This window comes from Odontomachus brunneus, unplaced genomic scaffold (genome assembly GCF_010583005.1).
Source record: "Odontomachus brunneus isolate Ranch 3 - 2012 unplaced genomic scaffold, Obru_v1 Obru_scaffold_160, whole genome shotgun sequence".
Lineage (NCBI taxonomy): Eukaryota > Metazoa > Arthropoda > Insecta > Hymenoptera > Formicidae > Odontomachus > Odontomachus brunneus.
In genome coordinates, this window is record NW_022639610.1 from 655,032 (window position 1) to 678,533 (window position 23,502).

The 23,502-nt window shown below is 41.8% G+C and overlaps 2 protein-coding genes across 6 annotated transcripts in view; one reads left to right on the forward strand and one right to left on the reverse strand.

The window, feature by feature from the left end:
* Positions 1-23,502, reverse strand: part of LOC116850916 (neuropeptide CCHamide-1 receptor-like) — a 244,077-nt gene that overhangs the window by 143,999 nt on the left and 76,576 nt on the right. For all 5 annotated transcript variants that reach the window (XM_032829759.1, XM_032829752.1, XM_032829751.1 and 2 more), the window contains one exon: positions 7,781-7,897. The gene's annotated coding sequence lies outside the window, so the exon portion shown is untranslated. The remainder of the gene's footprint in view (positions 1-7,780; positions 7,898-23,502) is intronic.
* Positions 1-23,502, forward strand: part of LOC116850913 (hemicentin-1) — a 178,318-nt gene that overhangs the window by 39,722 nt on the left and 115,094 nt on the right. The window lies entirely within an intron of this gene.

Here is a 23,502-nt window from a genome sequence, read left to right on the forward strand (position 1 = left end):
CTCTCTCTCTCTCTCTCTCTCTCTCTCTCTCTCTCTCTCTCTCTCTCTCTCTCTCTCTCTCTGTGGAATTTATTAAAATTTCAGCTATGTTAAATAAAAAGGGATGGAATGTAAAAAGGAGAAAAAGGGAATATGTAGGTCGGATAAAGTCGCTTATTAGTCATTACAAACATTATCTAAATCGGAGTGAGTTATTTTCAGAGAACCTCTCCGGGCACGAGAAATAGAGAACGCAGAAAATATTTTACGTTTGCTCCGCAAATTTTCTCTCTCTGCCGCGAATGAAATGCGAGAAGGAATAACGTAGAAACTGAGTTAGAAAACATCATCTCTATCGAGGCAATAAATCCCGGGGTTATTCGGACCTGACTTTCAGCTAATATTCAACATAGTATAGTTGACGTAAAGCGCGTAAAAGCAGTTCCTTCCCTTTGCTGTACTCTAGTGAGAATTCACATTTAGCTGGCGCGCCGCGTCGCCCAACGACGTACGTGAATGTATACGTGCATCATGGTGTGCAAGAGGTGCATTGTTCACCGGACGAGGCACGCCGGCGCGCCATTTATACGTTCAGTATTCTCTAATGCGGCGGCTTGTTACTCGCGACTTTGCGTAATGCTCCACCTGCTACGCGCGAAGACGAACTTTCTCCCTTGTAGCCGTCCCCGCAAAAACACACGCCCATGCGAACGTATTCCTTGTACGAGACAATTATCCATACACCCGTTTCTTCGCAAACCCGTCGGATAGGTCCCCGTTCCGGTCGTTAATCGGTGGAAAAATTGCGCAGAAAAATCTCGCCGCTTTCAATCCTTCTGTTTGCGGAGGAATAATGTGTAATTATTCGAATGCGATAAGAATGTTGAAAAGCGTAACATGGCGAGTTCTCATTGCGCCGCGCAGTTGTAGTAATGCATATTTAATAGGTCCGGTTATCTCAGCCCCGAATGGGAAGCTAACGCGTTGGAGCTCCGCGCGAGCTTTTACTTTCCGTGAAAATACGCTCTCTCGTAACGATTTTTCAAGTATTGCCCTTCGCCTTATAAAACATAGTATAAACCTTCCGGTTTTTGTGCTCTCTCTCTCTCTCTCTCTCTCTCTCTCTTTCTCTCTCTCTTTCTCTCTCTCTTTTATTTACCAAACGATCCTTTAAGAAGCTCGCTATCAGCTTGGAAACAGAAATCCTCTTGAGAATTATGATCTGGATTCTTTTTGGGGTACAAGTAGCCAGCTATCGTGTGTACCTACGTAGATCAGCCCGGTGCACAGCAAAAGCACACAAGGTACATATGTACAGTTAAAGTCTCGTTGCCCGCTTTTGCATTTGCGACGCAAATGGTCACTGATTCTTTTGGGGTTGGCCCACTGTGCATCATCGTCAACACGCGTCTATTTCGATCCAAAAATTAAGAACACAGAATCGTAGAATTAATGTAGAAACGGAAATTTCGACGCGAAAATGATCGAAAGTTTAATCGCCAACCGTTCGCGACACAGAGTAAAACTCGTCGTCATATATTTTATTGACGTAGCTGTACGCGTTACTCGCATCTAACTGGAATGCATCGTAACAGTACGCAAGCGTCCTCTCTATGAATTAGTGATTCGCACATAGCGTTAAGAGCTACGAGCGCATATACTCGCGTAGTAAAATGTCGGAGCTGCATATAACGCCAAATATAGTCCAACGCGACACGATTTCGCCCAGCCGCTTTGCCCCACGTAGCCGTGTTCCTTCCGTGGTGCACTTTAATGAACGCGTGTGCCATTGAGGTAAATAGTTAAGCCGTGAAACAGCTCGATCAGTCGAAAGATCAATCGGTATTTGATGGTTAATTCGTGCTAATGACCACCATCGAGTGTGTCGCTTAAACTGTTTAACCGTTTCGGGAATATGTAATCAATCGAACGCAACTATAATTGCTACCGAATGTATTCCCGCTACGACAGTGATCCGCGTGTACGGGCGTGTGTGCGCGCGATTAGTCGAATGCCAGCTGAAAAAAATGCAAAATGGGATATTTTTGTGCAGAAAACGTCACGCAAGTCGAGCGTACATGCACGCACGGGTATTATTACAGCGCGCGTCTTTCGATCCGGAAATACATATAAATAAAAGCTGTACGCGCGATGCGCAACCGTGAAACATATCCCACAGTTTGCATGCAATAATTTTTGCGTTTTGCGTATTACGCGTCGGCGCAAAGGGAGAAAATGCAAACTAGCGAAATTAATTTTTCTATTCCTTTAAACAAACCATTCGCCGTTTTTTTGCGCAACCCGCTTTGACAACGCGAATGTGCCAATAGCAAATAAAACGTTTCGGTTCAATTACCTGGGTCCGGAGCAGACCGCGAATTATTGAAAAAGAAGAGGCGGAACTTCGCGTTCGCGCGCCATTCGTTCACCAGCTCGTTATAATTTCGCGCGACAACTTTAATGCCCAGATAAGTGGCTCGAATCAATTTAAATTCTCGAACTTCATTACCGCCACATTTTCGCCGGCGTGTCGTTTATCGTAGTCATCGGGAGAAGTCGCTACGCGCAATCCCTCCCTCCCTCTCTTCCTTCCCCCTCGCTCAGATTTGTCGTCTTGCGTTAAAATCGACGAGCGCATTATTGACGGTGTCGACGCGCAAGACTAATTTCGCCCCGCATATTCCACGTTCCGATGCGCGCCAGCATGGATATAGGGGCAAGTTATTGGGCCGGCTAAGTTATAGACATTCTGAAACCGGAGATTGGAAAATTAGCACGTCGATGTTGTGTCTAGCACGTGCGATTCAGAGCCGCAAGGGTCGGGCGCCTCGAATGCGCCTTGCCCAACTATGAGTAATGAGGCCGTTTTGACGCTGACGTGCGCATCAAGTATGACGGGATTTGGTAGCACCGCTGCTGCAATCGGAGCATGAGAGAGACCTTCTCTCCTTCCCTCTTTCTCTCTCTCTCTCTCTCTCTCTCTCTCTCTCTCTCTCTCTCTCTCTCTTCTCTCCCCCGATTAGTGTGTAACACACGAAGTTACGGAAGCGCAGATCAGTTAACTTCTCGAATACATGTGCAAGCCAGCCAGCAATTAATTCTCAGTTTCCGCGACAGATCGATCGAACGATACGGTCGATTGATCTTAATCTATAATGCATTGACCTCGGCAATTTCGTTTCTGCGAGGCGTCGCGCGAATCTCGGGGACACAGTTCTGAGGCAAGACGCTGTTGAAAGAAAACGCGAGCACACGCGATGGCTCTGTGAGCGCGCGGCAGAATCCGCGCGTCCTTGCAGATTAATCAAGTCACAGGCACAAGTGCACAGGAACAAATGATTATCTGTAAAAAGCGGCGACGAATGAACAAGGTGGCGTAACTAGGGAAGATACAGTAACTCCGAATGTAACTGGGTTAGCAAAATACACCCCGTAAGGCCGAATACGCGCCGCTGAAATAATGCATAACAAACATGCGACTTGAATAATATTAAAATGCAATGCGAGAGAGAGAAAGAGAGAGAGAGAAAGAGAGAACGCGTGGTGTAACCTGGACCGATTTACATGCGACAAAATTTATGCATACGACTAATCTAATATACGATCGCGATATTATCGCGCCGCGGTATAACGTCACGTTATAACACCGCATTTAATAAGATTGATAAGAACGCGCGGAAAAAATGGATTCGAGGCACGGACTAATCGGCTTTCACGATTCGACGCCAGCCATCGACCTAACAACCTGAGAGCAAAGCTGGCTTAATTATTCAACTAAGTACATAGACGCGTTTCCCGAAGGTCGCGAGACTTCCTTGTATACAGGGTAACTCAAAAGGCTGAGTCAAGCCCGGAAAGGGTTGTCGAGCCCGATGTTTAGAACGAAAACTGTAATAAACGCGCCCTGCTGCAATTCACTATGGCGTCCGAGTCGCGGTGCAGCGAAACTTTTAAAACAGCCGGCTCGAGACAGTTTTTATCAGACACAGTAGAGGCAGTTTGACTATTTAGATAGTTGTTGAGGATGTATTTAAACTCGTTCACGCTCTCTCCCTTTCTGTCGCGTGCACGCCGACAGTCCGCGATCGCTAACTTCATTCAGAGGACACGATAAAAGGTAGGGAAAGATTGCTATCAAATATTGAACGGACAAACTCTTCTTCTCTGAGTAGTGATTCGGCAATTATATGAATATACTTGTGATACTCGCGACGTGCGTCGACGTTTTCTGACGAAGGCTACGAGCGTCGAAAACGACGACGACGACGACGAGCTCGGAGCAGGTAAGCAAGATCCTATTTCTCTCTTATAATTACTTTCATGTAGTCCGGGGAACTTCTCCAGCACCCAGTATACGTGCTTTCGACGCGCAACGTGATGGCTTTATAATATAATCCTGATGATATGCATTAGCTATTCGCCAATAACGTACGCTGATCGCGCTGACATCACATTCGCGGATGATAAACACACGGGCGATATTGTTGCATAATACGCCGCCAAACATAGGAACGGTAAGATGGCTTTAGCAACGGCAACAGTAGTGCCAGTAGCAGTCTCGCATGGGCGTAGCCGGGTTGCGAGAATACATTTCCACACCCCAATCGATGTAACTTTGCGTTACATTGTTGCTTGCATAAATAAGGAGCAAAGCGAACGCAAAGTTTGCACGATGGCGTGTATTCGGGCGCATCCGCGTGGAATAATGCGCAGCGGGAAGAATTGAACTCGCAGAAAACGTTAAATTCATCGCGCCCCGCCGCGGTCGCATCTCGCAGCGTTGCATTTTGTAACCGTGTTATTGTGTATTAATTGTGTTTACAAAATATAATGCGTTTGCTCACACCGCACGGGATTTCTGGCTACTACTGCTACTACTCGCTGTGCTACTATTCGCTCCGATACTAGTTCACTCCCGTTGCCCCAGGATGTGCCGCAAATGCGCGCCACGGACGCGAGTGTCATCCGCAGTTGTTGCTGCTTCTCGCGCGCGAATATACATCTCCGATCGCGCATTTTGCACGAAACGTAAATACAGCGTCACGGCACGCATGCCGGCTGAGTTGCCCGGCCCAACAACTTACGACAGTTATCAAAGTTCCCTCCCTAAGCTGCATGAAACTATGAACGATCGGGCTCACGTAGAAACGTCGCGTTTGTTGTCTGGGCACACGCGCATCCTTTAATGCAGTTTCGTAACTGCGCGCATTTTATTTCCGGGTGCTAACGCCGCGTACCGACATACTGGTAAGCCGGCTACCGAATTTTTCTTGTTTTTTTTTTCTTCTTTTTTCGTCTCGCTTGTTTTTTATATCGTTTTTCGCCGCCGCGTAGCTTTAATCCAAGTTCGAGTTTCATATTGAATGTAGCAGAAAGCGACTCGCGCGAACGCCGACGTGAAACGCATAAAAATGCGATTGCTCCTTTACGCGAAGCTGTGGAGAACGAGGCGGAAATTAGATTAACAACCGCACTAATCTCTCGTAAATAGCGATTTTCTCCCTTCGATCTAAGATTGCGACGGGTCTCGGCGACGAATTGGAGCGCGCGATAGCAATAAGTTGGATGTAACGAAGCTAACGAACTTTTACCGCCGCCGGGCATTAAATAGTGCTCCCTTCTCTTTCTTCTTTTTTTTATCTCCCTTTTTTTAAGCCCAAAGGATGTTTGAGGCGCGGGAACTACCGTCGCCACTTGAAATACGTCGGTCTCAAATTGGAAAGCAATCCTTTGGCGGAAATAGATGCGGCGTGAGTTTGCAGCGACTAAAGAAATGGGTCAATTATGGGGGTTAATGCTTCAGGAAGACTCGAATGGAGGAATCTTGTTTGACGTACTGATTTATTGTAGTACCAGCCAGGAATCCTAAAAACGACTTACCGCCTGTGAAATATCCCCCTGTCAGCGGTAAATCTTACTTTGTCGAATGGGCGAAATTACAGATTCCTCTAGATTAATGTAGCTCACCCCCTAGCCATTGTTAAAAGCCGTCGGGTCGCGGCCGATTTATTAAATTCTTTATGTACCCACGAGGAAAAACGTACTCGATCGTTCTGTCGATCTGCGGGGACGCCAATCGAATCGTATCTTTAACCGAACAAGAAACAAGACCGCAACAGTCGCGCTAGATTATTGTATTAGCTTCCTCGTGTTGCGAGACGCAAAGAGAAAAACGTACGACTTAACCGCACGGTGGTTAAGCCGCAAGACGATTAAACCGCATTTATCTGTTTAGCAAACGAAACAAAGCCGCACGTCGTAAGTCCTATGCGATCTCCGACGCGTAGGTTTTACGACGAATAGATTCCTGGATGGTCGATTTTCTAATGAAAAGAATTAAATAAACGATGTGTCCCCTCGCGATCAATCGCTATGCGTTATCGGAAACACGGGGTCAATTGTATGAGGTCAGTGTCTCGAGAGGAAGGAATTGTAGCGGTGACATATCGGCTCACTGCAGCATATCCGCAGTGTACGCGTACATCAGAGTTGGAGAGACCAATTTTGGAAGTTTCCTCGCATTACGTTGCATGCATACAAACGCGTGCGCATGCGGGTCAGCGATCGCTTTCTGATTTGGCACCTCGACGTGAAGCAGCATTAAACTGAAATTTTCAACGTTCGTTTATTGGAAATAGTGAGAGAAAGAGAGAAAGAGAGAAAGAAACGTTTCGAGTACAAAGCGACGTAAATGGAAAAAGACACACTTCGTGCATTTATACTTTTTCTGTACACGGGCTGGAATCGTCCCGAGTCGAAATTTTGATCCTACTGTCGACCTCAATACTCCATTTAGCGCCTACTTTTCATACTCCAAAGCCTACATCAACCTCTGTTAATTATATTTAACGTACCGGATTTTACAGAGAGGTTCTTTTTAGAACTCACAAGTGGCATTTCATGCGTTTAAAGGCTCTAAGTAGGTTTTCAGTTCTCACGTGTGTTGCACATACACAGATGCTACAGAATATACGTGTATTAGAAAGTTCAGGTCTAAAGTGGAACTAAAATTTCACGTGACACGGTGTCTTCTTTTTTATTAAAAAATTAAATGAACGGTTCAGTGGGCAGGAATAAAATTTAAAAATGTCCTCTCAGTTATCACTCGCCAGTTATTAATACGATGCAAATGTGCAAACATTCGCGTATGTTATTGCGTGTGCGTACGTGGTGGTATGTGAAAGATCGAATTTTCCGAATGTCCAGACACTCAAAACAAATTTAGTTACAAGAAATAAATTATCCATTTATCGCGGCGCGCACGCAACGAACGAAATCCGCAAACATTTATTTTGCAATCGCATTACCGGCTATTTAGCGCATTCAATCAGATTTTTTACTGTCGCGGCATCTCATTAACTTAAATTACAAACGAATTGCGACAAACGTTTCGCGGCGAAGATAATTACTTCATCCAATTTAGGATACAAAACGGTTTTGCTCGCACATTATGGCCAATATAATTACGACTTTGCGTTCAAGCATTGCGCGATCCAACCAGTGGTTATGAAAATTAATTAGGATTAATTGGCAGCTCGAATTCAGAGAAGAAGACATAATGCGATTTAACTCGATATACCTTGATAATTATTTATGATATCGTAAATTCGCAAGTGAATTCGCAGCGGAGAATGCGCGAACGCTGCGGCCAACAAAAGTTCCATATCAAAACGAAGTATCGCGCTAAACGACGGCGCTAAGCGAAAACCTTTGCGCTAAAACACAGCTGATCAAATACCCAGCTAAAATAATATTGGCACAGGTATCGCTCGCTGCTCGGAGGGGATTAACATCCGCTTACCTGAAACGTGTCGGAAATTTTCTTCATTCTGATTTAACCAGGTCCCGTCGCGCTCGTCGAGCAGCCAAGAACGCCCACGCGCCTCGCGCTATTTAAGCTCGTGACTCGGGATGAAACCTGAAACAAACGCATAAAACCGCTTGATATGCGCGCGTTTGTCTCTTTTAACGGACGCGGCTTCACCGCGATGTCCATCGCGACAAAATGCGGCACTTATCAATTTTCATCGCCGCCATTATACGTGCTAATCACGCTGGGAAGGAGCGCTGACAGTTCTCGGCTGAAAAATGAAGGATCTCCGCGCTGAAAGCGCGCTTCAAGAGTTACTCATAACCCACACGCCCCAAACAAATCGGGGCCAATATCTCGCGCGATTAGCCAACGGCTTTCGCTAATTCAATTAGGTTCTTATGAGACCCAGACCGGAGCCATTTGTTATTGCGAGCAGAAAAGGCAGATCTCCCGAGGTAGATCTCCCGAGTGGAGCCCGTTCGGCGCCGCTCCGTCTGGCAAAGTTTCAACCCCTTAAACGAACGGGGCACGGTAGGGGGAGCGGGGGGAAGGAAAAAAACTTTTCCGCCATATTGCATTAAAGAAGTGGCCCCGTGATGAATTCATCCTGGCCGGGCAATTTATGATTATGAATATCAAAACGATAGGAGGGCGTCCGGGAATTTTCGCGCGATCGCGCCGGAATGGCTTCCGGCGTTCACGGTGCAGCGTGAGGCAGGATCGATTCTCGCGTTAAGTCACGAGGATATTCGGATTGAATTATTGTCGCGCGTGCTCGCAACGTAATCGGTAAATTAACGGAATTAATTACCAGAGATAACGCGCAACGCGGCATTTTTGTCTTTTAATGATAAAATGTAAACGAGACCATGCGTCGGAAAGTTGCGCAGCCGTGCGCCGGGTGTATCATTTGAAACATTACGTGTCTACATATATACCTATGTACATGTGAGCGTCACGTTATATGCTTAGGCGATGTTAAAATTTATACTATGTATGTACCGTTGTACATGCGCGACACTGCCTTAGATGTTGCCCGAATTACGTATGCAAGTCAATAATGCATCGTATAAATTTGGATGGTGACGGTAACGCGCTTCCGACTTGCACAGGATGTTTCGGAGCATTCCGCGCGCGGCTGTTTAAACCAAGGTTTAGGCAACGTTGATGCGATTACTCCGCTCAGCGGATACGCCTACCATATCTCCGTAACTTTAACCGATCGCCGCTACATCGATGACACTGCATAATCGTAATACAGTCACGGAGGGAGGAGGGGGGAGCGCACCATCCTCTTGTCACACACGGTGCGACACGGCGCGTTTTATTTATTCATCCAATATTTCTTCGATCGTCTATTTATTTAAGCGAATCTCGCGCAAACGCGGACCGCGATAACTCCGAGGACGTTTTCGTATTTGCGCGCATAAATCCTCGCCTCGCTCTCCACGGTTCGTAACATTTTTGATGCCGCGAGCTTGCACCAGACACGCTTTACGTACGAGCTCTACGTGACTACCGCCGTCGGAGGATTCTCTTCAAAATACAGGATTTCCTGACAGTACCGGATGTCCTTTCAGCCATGGATAGTGAGGAGCCAAATTCGGAGAAAATGACGTATATTTCAATGTCCAAGTATCAAGACGACGAAGTTACTCGACGCTAAAAATTAAGTTCTTTTGGCAAGACGAGTCGGCTGCGCGGGAGCGGTAAAAACCCCAACTTTGGGGTTTTTCACCGGCGCAAAACTCGCACGTACGTCAGCTTTATATACCACCATGTCTCTCTTATCGCGCTCGCCCTTCTCTGTACACCACGTTGGCCGTGCTAAGTTCTCATCCGAACTTTATTATTAAGAGGCGACGCGCTGCAGAATGCGACACGGCAAGCCGGCACGATGGCCGACCTAAAGGCGAAACGAAAGAATCGAAATAAGGAAAAATCGGCAGGGGGTGGGAATGGCGGTTTGAGAGGGAGGTAAAAGCGCGTCTTGTGTCTGCGGGATTGTCGTGCTGCACTGTGATTTGCTGCAGCCTCTGGAGGACGATTGTACTCCATCTTGATGAATAATTCATCAGTCAAGCACAGAGACCGCGCAAGTTCCGCGATTGGACTACCCGGTAACGTGTCCCAAAATGTTTCAATAAATCCTCGGGCACGTCGCTGCCGCCGCCGCTGCCACCGCCGCCGCCACCGCCGCCGCCGTTACCGCTGCTGTCTCGCTATTGTTCACGCTGCGAAACCAAGCCAACGATCGCGTCTTTAAATTTCAAATAGCATTTTATCTCCATTGATTGTAACTCTATGATGTGTGTGTATCATCGCCGTCGCGCGAATCCAGTAAATTCTCCGAACTTTACGGGTAAATGGCGACGGAATAAAATGTTGATATCGAGAGATCAGCTATACACTACCTATAGTACCTCTTCTTCTTATTCTTCTTCTTCCGGCTCTTCTTCTTCTCATCCGGTGTACGGGAAATCACGACCATCAACGCGACGTCTTTTAAAAGCGTATAACTTTGGCGCACTTTTCAACTTCTATAGCGAACCCGAACAGCCATTCCGCTTATGGCCATACGCGGCAAAAGTCCGGACACGGTCGCGCGGTTGTCGTCAGGAAACGTTGACATCCTGTAAATCAATCTCTCGTTTCTTTTTGCGTCTGCCTTCTGCCTCGCGGAAACTCGTTCTCTCCCTGTTTGCGGAACTTCGTACAGGAAAACACTCCGGGACGCCCTATGTGTTCGCCGAGGGGATATCCTCTCTCTGCCTTCCTCTCTTCTTCTCTCTCCCCCCCTCTCTCTCTCTCCCTCTCTCTCTCTCTCTCTCTCTCTCTCTCTCTTTCTCTCTCTCTCTCTCTGTCTCTCTATCTCTACCTTTCTCGTTCCCTCTGCACTATCTCCCCATTTTCGAGAAGATTTGTATCCGTGGGTGTGCGAGTACCTCCTGTTCTGAATTCCGTGATATACTTTACTTACGTGTGTTGTCTCGTGTACCGTAGACTCCTAACTAATCGGCCGATGCAGGAGATACGCGTGTATATGCGCGCTTAACGAGAGCCCGGGTCTCGCGATTAATCCGCGGCATACCGGCATCGTACTGTATCGCGTCAGCATCGAAAAGCGGTGAAGTCGAATACTTGTCGGAGCACGGGCAAGAAATTGCGCAAATACGTGGAATAACTCCGCCGATCGCTTTACCCGTTTGCACTCGCTCAGATCGTCGATAATTACGTCACTACGGCGAATCGAAGGGAAGTTTAAATCGACGAATTTCACGATGTAGGGAGAGATTACAACGTATTTATCGTCTTCCCTTATTCGTGCAAGCTTATTGAATCGCCGCGAGGTAGACGGGGGATAATTTGAATGCCGAGCCAATGAAATGGGCTAAATGCGCGAACACGGTCTAATAATTACGATTTTCGAGATGCTCCATTGTATTTATACATTTCACTGTATCTTCTTTACAATAAGCGTGAAAAATCACACTGTACGGGGATTCATCGCGCATACAAGATTCAATCGACCATTGTGAATTAATTCATTCCAGTCCGGGGTCTACGCGTCCTTCTCTACGATGGAAATTTTAATGGAATCCCCGTTACAAAAAGTTTTATATCCACGAGTATATCCGTACTGAAGATACGAATACATTATGTACGTTATGTACATTGAAAGGAAAACTTAGCAACATATAAATTAATTAATGGAAATAATAAAAATTCAATATCAAATTATTGAGTTGTACTTTCGCAAATATGATTTGTTGCGCATTATCGGAAAATCGATCCTTATGTTTGTGCTCCAAGTCAATTCTCTCTAATAACTGAGACATTTTTTCTTCACATGATATTTAGCGTAGAAATAAAGTAATGATTAACATTAACTTAATCTACCCGACGTTACTCACGGGTTATCACAAAGTGTCAAGAGAATGAAGACAGGAGTAAGAGATGTTCAAGTTTCATGGTAGTTCATATTTTCCGCGAGATCCTAGAGACTAACTATACAAAATTTAGTCCAGATCGGTCTGAAGGTTTAAGAGTTAATAGGGAATGTACAGAGAGAGAGAGAGAGAGAGAGAGAGAGAGAGAGAGAGAAAGAGAGAGAGAGACATTCTATTATATATATATAAAATTAACTGACGCGAGTAACAAGTTACGCTCCGTCGGCGTCATAAAACATAAGCTCAGCATACATCCATGAAACTCCGCGAGGTCGTCGTCTCTCTCCACGATGTACGAATATATTCTACAACTGAAGGCCTTGAGGCAATAACACGGTAAACCGCATAAGGGAAAGCCGTGCGAAACTCTTACTTTACCTTAATTTACGAGTTGAGGGAATAGTACGTCGAGGAATGAATTCGAAAGTTCCTGAGAGAAGAATGCTACATCTTATTAACCTTACATTACCAAGTCCATGGAAAGAATACGTAGTAGGCATTCGTCCACCAGACTGCACTACCTCTAAATTTCCCCGCGAAATGTTAGTTTTCGAGAAATGTATTTGAGCATTTTGAAAATTAATCGAACCAAATGTAGTCGAAATAGATGCACTTTGTCAGACGGAAGAATCCTGTCGAGCGGAAAAATTTTGCAAAACACGCGCACACGTGTTCAATAATTCAATATATTAATAATGTACGACACCTTGCGAGCATTCACTGGGGAGTCAAATTCTCCCGAAAATACATTTCGCTTCTTTAAAAATCAATCGCTCCATCTGTTGTATTGTATAAAGTACAGCACTTGGGATTTTCTAGCTCGGAGGAATATTCTTTTTTGACGGAACCACGCAACATCGGTAAACGATATATCTGGCGAGACGTACATTTGAGAGAGAATACAGTTACAGCAATATTAAATTAACGTTGGCTTTAATACTCGCAGTCATGCAACGAGGCATGCACAGTTGTATGAATCACATACAATTTATCGCATTTAATCCGACAACGTTTCCGCGTTTCCTTGCATTTCCCGCGCGAACCAGGAAGCTTTTTTCCCCGTTTCTGATACTCGACGGACGAGCTTAACGACCCAATAAATGCTTCATTATTCAAGGAGCGAGAAAAAACGCACTGCTCGGGCGAGTTTCTTAAACTTCCATCGAAGTTAAAGGGCGCGTTGATTTATAAGATCGCTACTGAATATTAAAGTTTCCATTCAGGTTCCATCTCTCCCGGGCCTCCCCGATCAATTCTTTCCTGGCATCGTTCGCGAGTGGACTACGACGTTCGTGGATTAACCCTTAACTCACGACGTTATTGCCGCCTTCTGCTGATCCATTATCCTCCTACATTTTGTGCACGCGGAACGTGTGCGGATATCCGTAATAAACTATCTCTCGACACAGAGGCGACAGCGTGAAATGCAACGAAATTGCGCGAGAAATAAAAGACAATTAGTTCCACTGATATTGAGGGATGTGACGTTCGAGACTTTAAAGTATTTATTCACCAGGTGTGTACTTTCGCGGCGCGCAGGGGTCGTATGTTCAATGGCGTATCAAGAGTGACGCTCTCACAAATTCACTGCTTATCGTACAAGATTACGTTTTCATATATTTATTTCATTACTTAATTGATCGATGTAAATTTAAACTAATTTCATGATACTACCTTGCCACGTTTCACTCAGTGCAATGCCACTTAAAACACAAGACAGCAGTTTTCAAGCCTACAGTTGACCATTACACAAAAACGGTGTAGTGATTACTATTTTTCTTTCTGTGCCACGTTTCTTAATACGCAATATTTATTATTAATGATAGGTTTTCTATTTAGATGGTCACTTTTATATAAAATTACACCGGAACAATGATCATCTATATTGCTTCTACGACAAAGTGCAGTTACATGTGCAAAATCGCGATATTTAGTATAAAATCTCTCGGGAAAAGTGCAAACGAGTCGCACGGAACTTCAACTACGAATGTGTTTTACTGCGGTAAAAGTTACGTGAAAATTTTTATATAATTTTACGCATTTTGAATGAATAAACTCCTTATAAAACTCCGACACTCGGCGGTTCGTGCGGCCGGCAGGCTGCTCACTCCTGCGACTTCATTACCGACGCGATGTACGATACCATACAAAGCGGTGGGAGCGGTAATTGTCCCGATGCAACGGGCCTCCTTAAGCAGACAACGTGCGCGGCCCGCAGGTTCCCACGTGTAGACTTCCTGTATATTCGGGCGCAGTGAACGACACGTAAGTCGCGTCTAGGGTCAGACCGGAGTTCCCTCGAGCGTGGTTCCTTCGGCTCGGTTCTCATCGACCGACCGGCATACCTTTCACGGTGCTACGGCTACGTGCGAGGAGCTTCCGACGACCTCGAACGTCCGTGTTGAAATTTTAAACTGGCGGGATGTTTTGAAGCGTTTTGATACGCGCATGTAAGATTGCTCGCTCGCGAATTATACGCGCAATTTGTTCAAGATCTGAATGTATGAAGTTGGCACCCCACTTTTTGAAATTTATAATTTTGAAAGTTGTTCCAGACTGTTCTGACTTTGTACCACATTGTTCCAAAGTGATATTGCTTCATTCGAAACGGTTTTCGAATAAAACAAAAAAAATGATTTTTTGAGCTGGCACCCCACTTTTCGAAAATCGAACATTCTGATACCGCAATAGATTGTTCTAGTTGTTCCAAACATTGTTCCAAAAGGACAAATCCGTAAGTTGAATTATAAGTCCAAAAAATGAAAAAAATGTTTTTGACCTGCTATCCCATTTTTTGAAAATAAAGCATTCCGATACCGATATAGATTGTTCTAGTTGTTCCAAACATTGTTCCAAAAGGACAAATCCGTAAGTTGAATTATAAGTCCAAAAAATGAAAAAAATGTTTTTGACCTGCTATCCCATTTTTTGAAAATAAAGCATTCCGATACCGATATAGATTGTTCTAGTTGTTCCAAACATTGTTCCAAAAGGACAAATCCGTAAGTTGAATTATAAGTCCAAAAAATGAAAAAAATGTTTTTGACCTGCTATCCCATTTTTTGAAAATAAAGCATTCCGATACCGATATAGATTGTTCTAGTTGTTCCAAACATTGTTCCAAAAGGACAAATCCGTAAGTTGAATTATAAGTCCAAAAAATGAAAAAAATGTTTTTGACCTGCTATCCCATTTTTTGAAAATAAAGCATTCCGATACCGATATAGATTGTTCTAGTTGTTCCAAACATTGTTCCAAAAGGACAAATCCGTAAGTTGAATTATAAGTCCAAAAAATGAAAAAAATGTTTTTGACCTGCTATCCCATTTTTTGAAAATAAAGCATTCCGATACCGATATAGATTGTTCTAGTTGTTCCAAACATTGTTCCAAAAGTACAAATCAACAAGTTTAATTATAAGTCTATCGGACCAAGAGTAAACTTATACTATCTTTCTTGTTCCAACCGAGATCTTTTTGTTCTGAGTTGTGCTAGGCTTAAGAATTATAGTTTTAAAATAAAGTGAAATTGTTTCGTTATTTAAGCCTAGTATAACTCAGAACAAAAAGATCTCAGTTGGAACAAGAAAGGAAGCATGTGTTTTCTCTTGACGTCTGCTGCTGTCAAATCGATTTTTTTTTCGAATTTTCGAAGAACGGATGACGCTACGAGTCTCATACTCTAAAACTATAATTCTTAAGCTTAGCACAACTCAGAACAAAAAGATCTCGGTTGAAACAAGAAAGGAAGCATGTGTTTACTCTTGACGTCGAGTACTGTCAAATCGATTTTTTTACGAATTTTCGGAGAACGAATGATCTTATGAGTCTCATACTCTAGAACTATAATTCTTAAGCCTAGAACAACTCAGAACAAAAAGATCTCGGTTGGAACAAGAAAGATAGTATAAGTTTACTCTTGGTCCGATAGACTGTTTGTCAAAAAACTTTTTTTTAATTTTTCGGGCTTATAATTAAACTTATTGATTTGTGCTTTTGGAACAATGTTTGGAACAACTAGAACAATCTATATCGGTATCGGAATGCTTTATTTTCAAAAAATGGGGTGCCAGGTCAAAAACATTTTTTTCATTTTTTGGACTTATAATTCAACTTACGGATTTGTCCTTTTGGAACAATGTTTGGAACAACTAGAACAATCTATTGCGGTATCAGAATGTTCGATTTTCGAAAAGTGGGGTGCCAGCTCAAAAAATAATTTTTTTTGTTTTATTCGAAAACCGTTTCGAATGAAGCAATATCACTTTGGAACAATGTGGTACAAAGACAGAACAATCTGGAACAACTTTCAAAATTATAAATTTCAAAAAGTGGGGTGCAAACTTCATACACTCTCAAGATCTAGACGCCGCAAAAGCGGCGAAAACGAGGAAAGGGTGGCGCAGATATTTCCTTCCTCGCGATTAACGCGCTGTCGAGTCATAGATTTCGAAATAAGATCGCGGAAATGACAGCGTCGTAATGAGCAACGTAATGAAATGACCAAGCGAGAGTGGCGTGTGTACGCAAACGAGATAATAAATATCCGCAAGAACGCCGTATAATACGACGAAATTAAGAACATTGTGCAACCTTATTGTTAACACTGAAAATTCACGGTACTTAAGACTACTATCTCGAATACCAAAGAAAGGAATGAGAAAGAGCGCGAAGAAACAGAGCGGGGAAAAAGATTTATTTTATTCCCGGAACTAAATCCCCTGGAGAATAACAAGAAGCAGAAAATAAGTAACTGAATATTCACACGCGGTTTATAAGTGCAAATAAATTAGCAAAATAAATGAAGACTTGCAGAAATGACAATATTAAGACAAAGCGATGAGCCGTGATGATAACAATAGAGCTTCAGAAATGAACCGCTTTCACGTGACGTGTTCCAAAGAAGACATTTTATGTCTTCTGAAGGTAAGAACTCCCTGATAAATCCTGCTGAGCCGAGATTAAGGAGAAATTAGCTGCAAAAAAAGCAACTGAATACTATCGGGGACGATAGTTCCAATTATCCCTAACTTTCCGCGCGTTCTATTACTACCTATTTTCCCTCATGTCACTAATAGCGTCGTTCCTTCGTTTCTTGCCCTTTTCAGGAGTTGGGCCACGCCGCGTCGTCGAGGCGTGAAAAGGGTAAGAGCCAGGAAACGAACCTACCTAAATTACTCGCGGGACATTCGTGCGAAATTTATACAATCTTGATTACGTAAGAAATTTATGCAAATCGGAGTTAGGAGTCTGCCAGGAGCCGTACGCCTTATTCCGGGGAATAGCGTTGAGGACGAAGCAATGGTTCGTAGCGCGTCACGCGGATTGCCGAGTTGGCGATGACAACGCAGTGAGTAAGACGTCCTTATAATCAAAATATTCGTTTGCCACGATCGAATCCGCCACAAACGAGAGAAATTTCTGGTGGCTACACTACCACTCTACTCTGCCCCGTGAAAACGGAAGTAAATTATTCGCTGTTGCAGGAGATAATAATATTATCTTTGAAGTTATCTAGTTCCTATTTCGCGCGCGCACAAAGTCGCTGAGATTTTGTCATTTCGCTGAAATGCGAAACTGCGGGAAATAGTTACCATTGAGGAAACACAAATCTCGGAAAAAGAGGCCAGAAACTCGCATGAATCGCGAAGCTGCGTCGTATTAAAACCGCCGGCGGCCTTGATTAACACCTCTGTCGATATCCGCGCTCGCAAACCGGAATAATCACAGTTGCGTACTTCGAGGTAATGAAACAATGCGAGAGCAGTTTCTATCTCGAGATGAATACGCGCGACTTAGAACAAAGACTATTTTTGTTACAGCGCGCGAGCGTATGCATATGCACGTGCTGCGCGATCACAACGGGCAGGAAAGTTTTCTAATGCGGGGAAGATTCAAGTGGTGGTCTTGAACAATAATAGCTCCGTATAATTCTTTGCGCATCCGCTTCGCAACGCCAACACGGGCGCAATAACGCGCGATTATACTTAACGATAACCGGGGAACAATTGACTTTAAACAGTTCAAAATGATATTACGAACACGCGCATATGTACGTGTAATTTCACATAAACTGCACACCTTATGTCCCGAATTAATTCGCATTTATGTGCAGAAGATGCGGATTTGCGTGTATATGAAAACAGTGCAATTGTTCGTTGTATTTAAGATTGATAAGAGAGCGAAGAGACGATAGATAAGCGAATTGGAAAATATTTCTTTCTCATCGATCATCGCGCGAAAGCGAGCGAAATTCGAGTCGAAAAATGTACTCAATGCTGATCTCGGAACGATTTCCACACGAGAAACAATAGCGCTGATTTTCTCACGATACCAGCTGCACGGCAGGATGCAGCTTTGAATTTAATTCAAATCGAGAACGTGCGAAAGTGTAATCTGTTATCGTCACGTATACCTCACCTCAATCGCGAGCAAAGTAACGGTCCATTTACTTCCGTAACAATAGTGATGATATACATATGTGTATATATATATATATATATATATATATATATATATATATATATATATATGTATGTATAAGCCCGTTGATGAGCGCGTATAATGAATATAATGACGTTCCAAGTTGTGTAAGAAATCGATGTCAACGAATTAAGGTCACAAAGTTCCCGCGGACTAGTGCAAAATACGTGTAACAAGTATTTAATCAGACTTTTGTATACACGTGCGCATACAATGTATGTGTATGTGTGAACGTCAAAATACTGGAATTTCCAAAGCTGCAATGTGTCACGAAGAGATATTTTATATTTGAGGAAAGTGACTTTGGCCGCACGGTAATACTCCCATAGTACTTTCTTAGGAAGTTTCTTCGCAAAGTTTCGCGACTACATCTCGTCCAATTCGCATCGTAATGAGGCTGTCAGACTGGCCATCGCGCGGTGTTAACTACTAGTCCGACCTACTATCGCTCTTGCAAAAGACACGCTGCATATATTTAAAATCAACCGAGGAAATTAGAATTTTTAATGATACGTTTTTCCTAAACTTAATTTTCATTTAAATCCTTTGCAATTTTTTCTTAAAATTTACCGCGGCTGATTGGAATTTTTGAAAGGAATTTTACATACCCTTGAGAAATATTAGGAGAATGACGATTAAACCTTTACTAAGAGTGCTAATCGATAAAAAAAAGAGAAAAGGGGAGAAAAACGGAATCAGCTTAAAAAAGAGATGTCAAAGCAATAGTTACGGGAGATGGTTCGTACTTCATGTGTGAGCCACTTTATGTCGGCGATGAATCCTAAAGTATAATAACTTTGGAGGGCCGCACGTTTCGACATTACGCTATTCCGGCCACACGTTTCACTTTGAAACAGCATACGCAGGCAGTGAAATAGTGATGCCTTTGTTGGAGGACATGTTGACAGGATTACGCTCGGAGAATGAGCAAATGAAATGCTTATGAATATTACTTACGGCCTTACGGCTGTCAAAGAAGAGCATTATCTTAGTTTTCGCACACAACGAGGGGTGGAGGGGGAGGGGGACATGTAGTTACATAATATATATAATATTCTGCAACTTTTCCACGAATACAAAATGCATACGTGCGCACAAGTGACAGCGGTGCACGATTGATAGACTTGGCGAAATATCGATTGCCGAGAAATAACCGTCTGGAGAATCAGTGCACTAATGCATTCGCGGAATCAATGAATGCGCTATCCGACTGGCTCTCGAATATCAACTATAGTAGCAATTTGAAACTTTCGATCGAAAACCAATCATCGAAACTGTCTCAAATTCGATATGATTTAACGTGTTTTGCCTGCAGCGATCGAAGCGCATTGCACAAGCGTAAAATCATCTCACCCAATTGCTAGCAGACGTTCCTCGGGAAACCTCATTTTCTAGAGAAAATATTAATAACGCGATCAAAGATCTCACAAACGAATTATCAAACATAATCGTTAATGCGAATTACATTACGACACTCGCACAAGGAATCGTTGTTTTTCAAGATTTTTTATATATTTTGATAATTCACAAGAAAATTGTCATTCATACTGGAACAGTATTTTCACTTAGTAACGCAATCACATTGTGTCGCATACGAGCGTCAAATTCTATTCTAACCCCACTATATTCAAACCACCTTGTCGTTGTTAATAGGAAAGCTTATAATAATTGAATGCAATTTAACCGTCCTGCATTGTATGGGCTTCTATATTTCGGTAATGAAATGTCGCATAATTGAGTTTAATTAAAAGGTCCTTGAGTTTCTCTCCTGGCAGCCAAAGGCTCTCAGTACCATCGGCTATTACTTATGGCCGTTACGCGATCGCCTAAGTATAGCAACTATACGGTAACTTCGTTTTCACCTTTGAGCACTTTGAGGCAAATATGCAGTGAGTCATTATATATGATCATACCTTTAGAATTTCAGTGTTGCTTAAAACTGTTATCACTAATGTTAAATCTCAATTAATTTCAATTTTCGCGAATCCACATATAAAATTTTAAGATAGGGAAAGAGAGAACACAAAATATCTCTTATATCGTATTAACATATACGAAAGAGACGTAGAAAATAAAGCACACGACATATTTTCGCGAATGACATTTGCCTTTTATTTCAGCTTAATTTTTCTGCTGTCACAGCAGATGTGTTGCATTTAATCGATATTTCAGCACCACTGTACGTACAATAGTACTGTACAACAGAAATTATTCGCGATATTTTTACATTTCGACTAATACTTAAAATTATCGACGCTCGTTCCCTTGAGCGGCAACTCGTAAAAATTTCTTCGGACTTCGAGATAATCTCCACGATAGTAGCGATAATGTTCGCTCGCGGAATATCAGGGCGTCGATATTAGTGATAATGGGTGCATAAAGAATTTAGATTATTAGAATTAAGTGCTCGCGAAGAAGGCAGTCGAGTGAATTCCCGTTACGAGAATTTTCCGATTATTGGAACTGATATATCGTCCCACTTCTCCGCGAATAAATGAAATTCTGCGGCTTAGACATGGCGGTATATAAAAAGCATAGCAATATTCATATTTACTTGCATATCAGATGCCAATAAACCGTATGTAAATATCAGACGTAGAGACAAAATCTTAGTCGCGATTATATGCAAAATACGATACGTTTCGATGGAGAAGGCGAGTGGGATAAATAATTACTATAAACTTACTAATTATTTAACGTCAATCCTCTATCAAGTATTTTTTATTTAAATATTATTATAAATAAGAATTATTAGTTATTTTACTTATAATAATATTTTCAATATTTTTTTATAAACAAAAATTATTAAAAAGATGTAAAAATGTTATTACAATAAATTTGTTTCAAAATTTTTCAATATTGAATATTTTTTCAATATCTCAAAATTTTTTGCAATAAAAAGTTATATACAATTCTATATATTTTCTATATATTTTTTATATATTTTTTTATAAGACAAAATCGAACAAAACTTCTTATTCATGTACTATGATTTGTTACAAGCTTTTTTAAATAAATAAATTTTATCTCCCGTGTAGTAAATTCTTTATTAAAATAAAATATTATTATTATTATTATTATTATTGTGCGCTCTTCTCTCTCTCGTATAGGAAATGTATAGAATTTTTTTGTGTATTGCCAGAGAGTAATTTTAGCGATTTCTCTAGCAATATTAATTGGTTTTGCATTTCAACGTTCTCTGCTACAGCGGCTTTTATGTACCGAGTTATTGCATATGTGTCAGTTTCTATTTCAATGTATCGACGAAGCATTTCGTCACAACACGAATTCTTCACGCCGCAAATATTTCATGAAACGAGGTCGACTATATTTATCCGAATGAATTATATCGGATCGCAGGAAGAAGCCTATATTTTATTTTGCTGCGAGAGAAAGAGAGAGAGAGAGAGAGAGAGAGAGAGAGAGAGAGAGAAAGAGAAAGAAAGAGAGAGTACGTTGACTGGTAATTATTATCTCTGTGATCAGCAATAGAGCCGAGTATCCTTAAAATGGTTTATACATCCAACAGCGAGAATAGATTGGATGCATTTCGCACTCAGACACGTTGCATCTACATCAAAGCGAATAATATAACCGTATATACACCTTCTACATAGCAGAATGAGCTTTGTTTATATATAATTAAGCCACTTAAACGTAATTAGATATAAATATACTTGGTCACAGGTATCTTGTGTGAATGCCAATGCTGTACAATTGTTATCGTGTACTTAAACCGTGTAATTTCAACATATCTTTACCAAAATTTGATAAAAACGTTCGTGGTAAGGTGAGAGCGACCTTAATTAAAAAACATCAATAGTAAGATCGATACAACTACAACTGTAGCAAAGTCGACATAACTTTGCAACTTTGATAGCGACTTCGAGTTGGAAATGTCACATGAATAACGTATTCGATTCCCGTGCTTTTAAAAAAAGGTTGTTTGAAACAAAAGGCATTTCTATCACAATAACGGCGCGAGCTCTATTGAAAAACATAAATGACACGTTGATAATTTATACACATTAATAATTAATGTTACGACACATACAGCAGAACGTTTTATCATTTAGTTTACCTTCTGTTTATACGACTCGTATGTGACTTCCCAACTTATCAGACATTAGAAGCAGACGACAGATATAATGAACAAGATATGTGTTTTTCATTCTACATAACGCATGAACTTTTGAACGTTTCTGAATGAACATTATACATGTATTCATATTTAGCCCGATTATTTGAACATACATTTTGATTTTCCTCCGTACTCTATCATTCTGTAATGTGTAAAGACCGTCGATTGGGCAACAATAAAAAGTTTTAAACGTCAGTAACAGTTTATGGATATTCAGCAACACAGAATATATCACAACTCACACAGCACACTCTCTGAAAATAATTGCCAATAAATTTCACCTCGCGCGCAGCGCAGAGTCGAGTCGGCGCGCTTGCTTTTTAATACGAATCTACGAATATCGATGGAGCGCTGATGTATTTCATTTAGGAACTTCGCGGTCACTTTGATCGAAACGTGCGTACATTTCGATGATTGTGCATGGTTTATGCGACTCCGCAAATAATTTACTAGTATATCACAACAAAATTGATGGATATATCCAAATGTGTCGGTAATAAAATTTTGACGAACTTTATGCTACTAGCTTGAAGATAATCGCAGCCGCATAATGCGTCGCGACTTAAATTAATTAATTATTGGAAAAATTCAGAACTCTTACTCTCTCTCTGAGAAATGTTCTGTAGCAGCAACGTCTCTTGTTAAGGTAAAAAAAAGTTTAAATTATCTGGTAATTATTTGGCATTTTTTTAGGATGGATTATTTCTGCATGAGATACTCCATTAGCATCTATTATCTTCGTTTAGCTGCTTATTGCTTAATGAATTATATGCTCCAAAGATAGAAAACATATTGTATCGTTAACACACGAAATGTTTACATATATATTATCTATATAGAGAGAATATGTGAGAAAATTGTATATATAAAATGAAAATTATCGCAGCTAAATTTGTAATATTATTTCGATGATGGAAATTTTAATGACAGAAACAGAGTTAAAAATCAATGTCTCTTATATCCATCCAGGTTCCAAACATTAAATTTCGGACATCACTATCCATTTCCCTGTCGTTAATATAATTCTTGTCAAGGTAATAATTTCATATCGCTGAAATTAACAATATAACCTTACCGATATTAACGCTATCTCAAAATAACATTAGCTCACACAATTATTAACATTTTATCGCATTC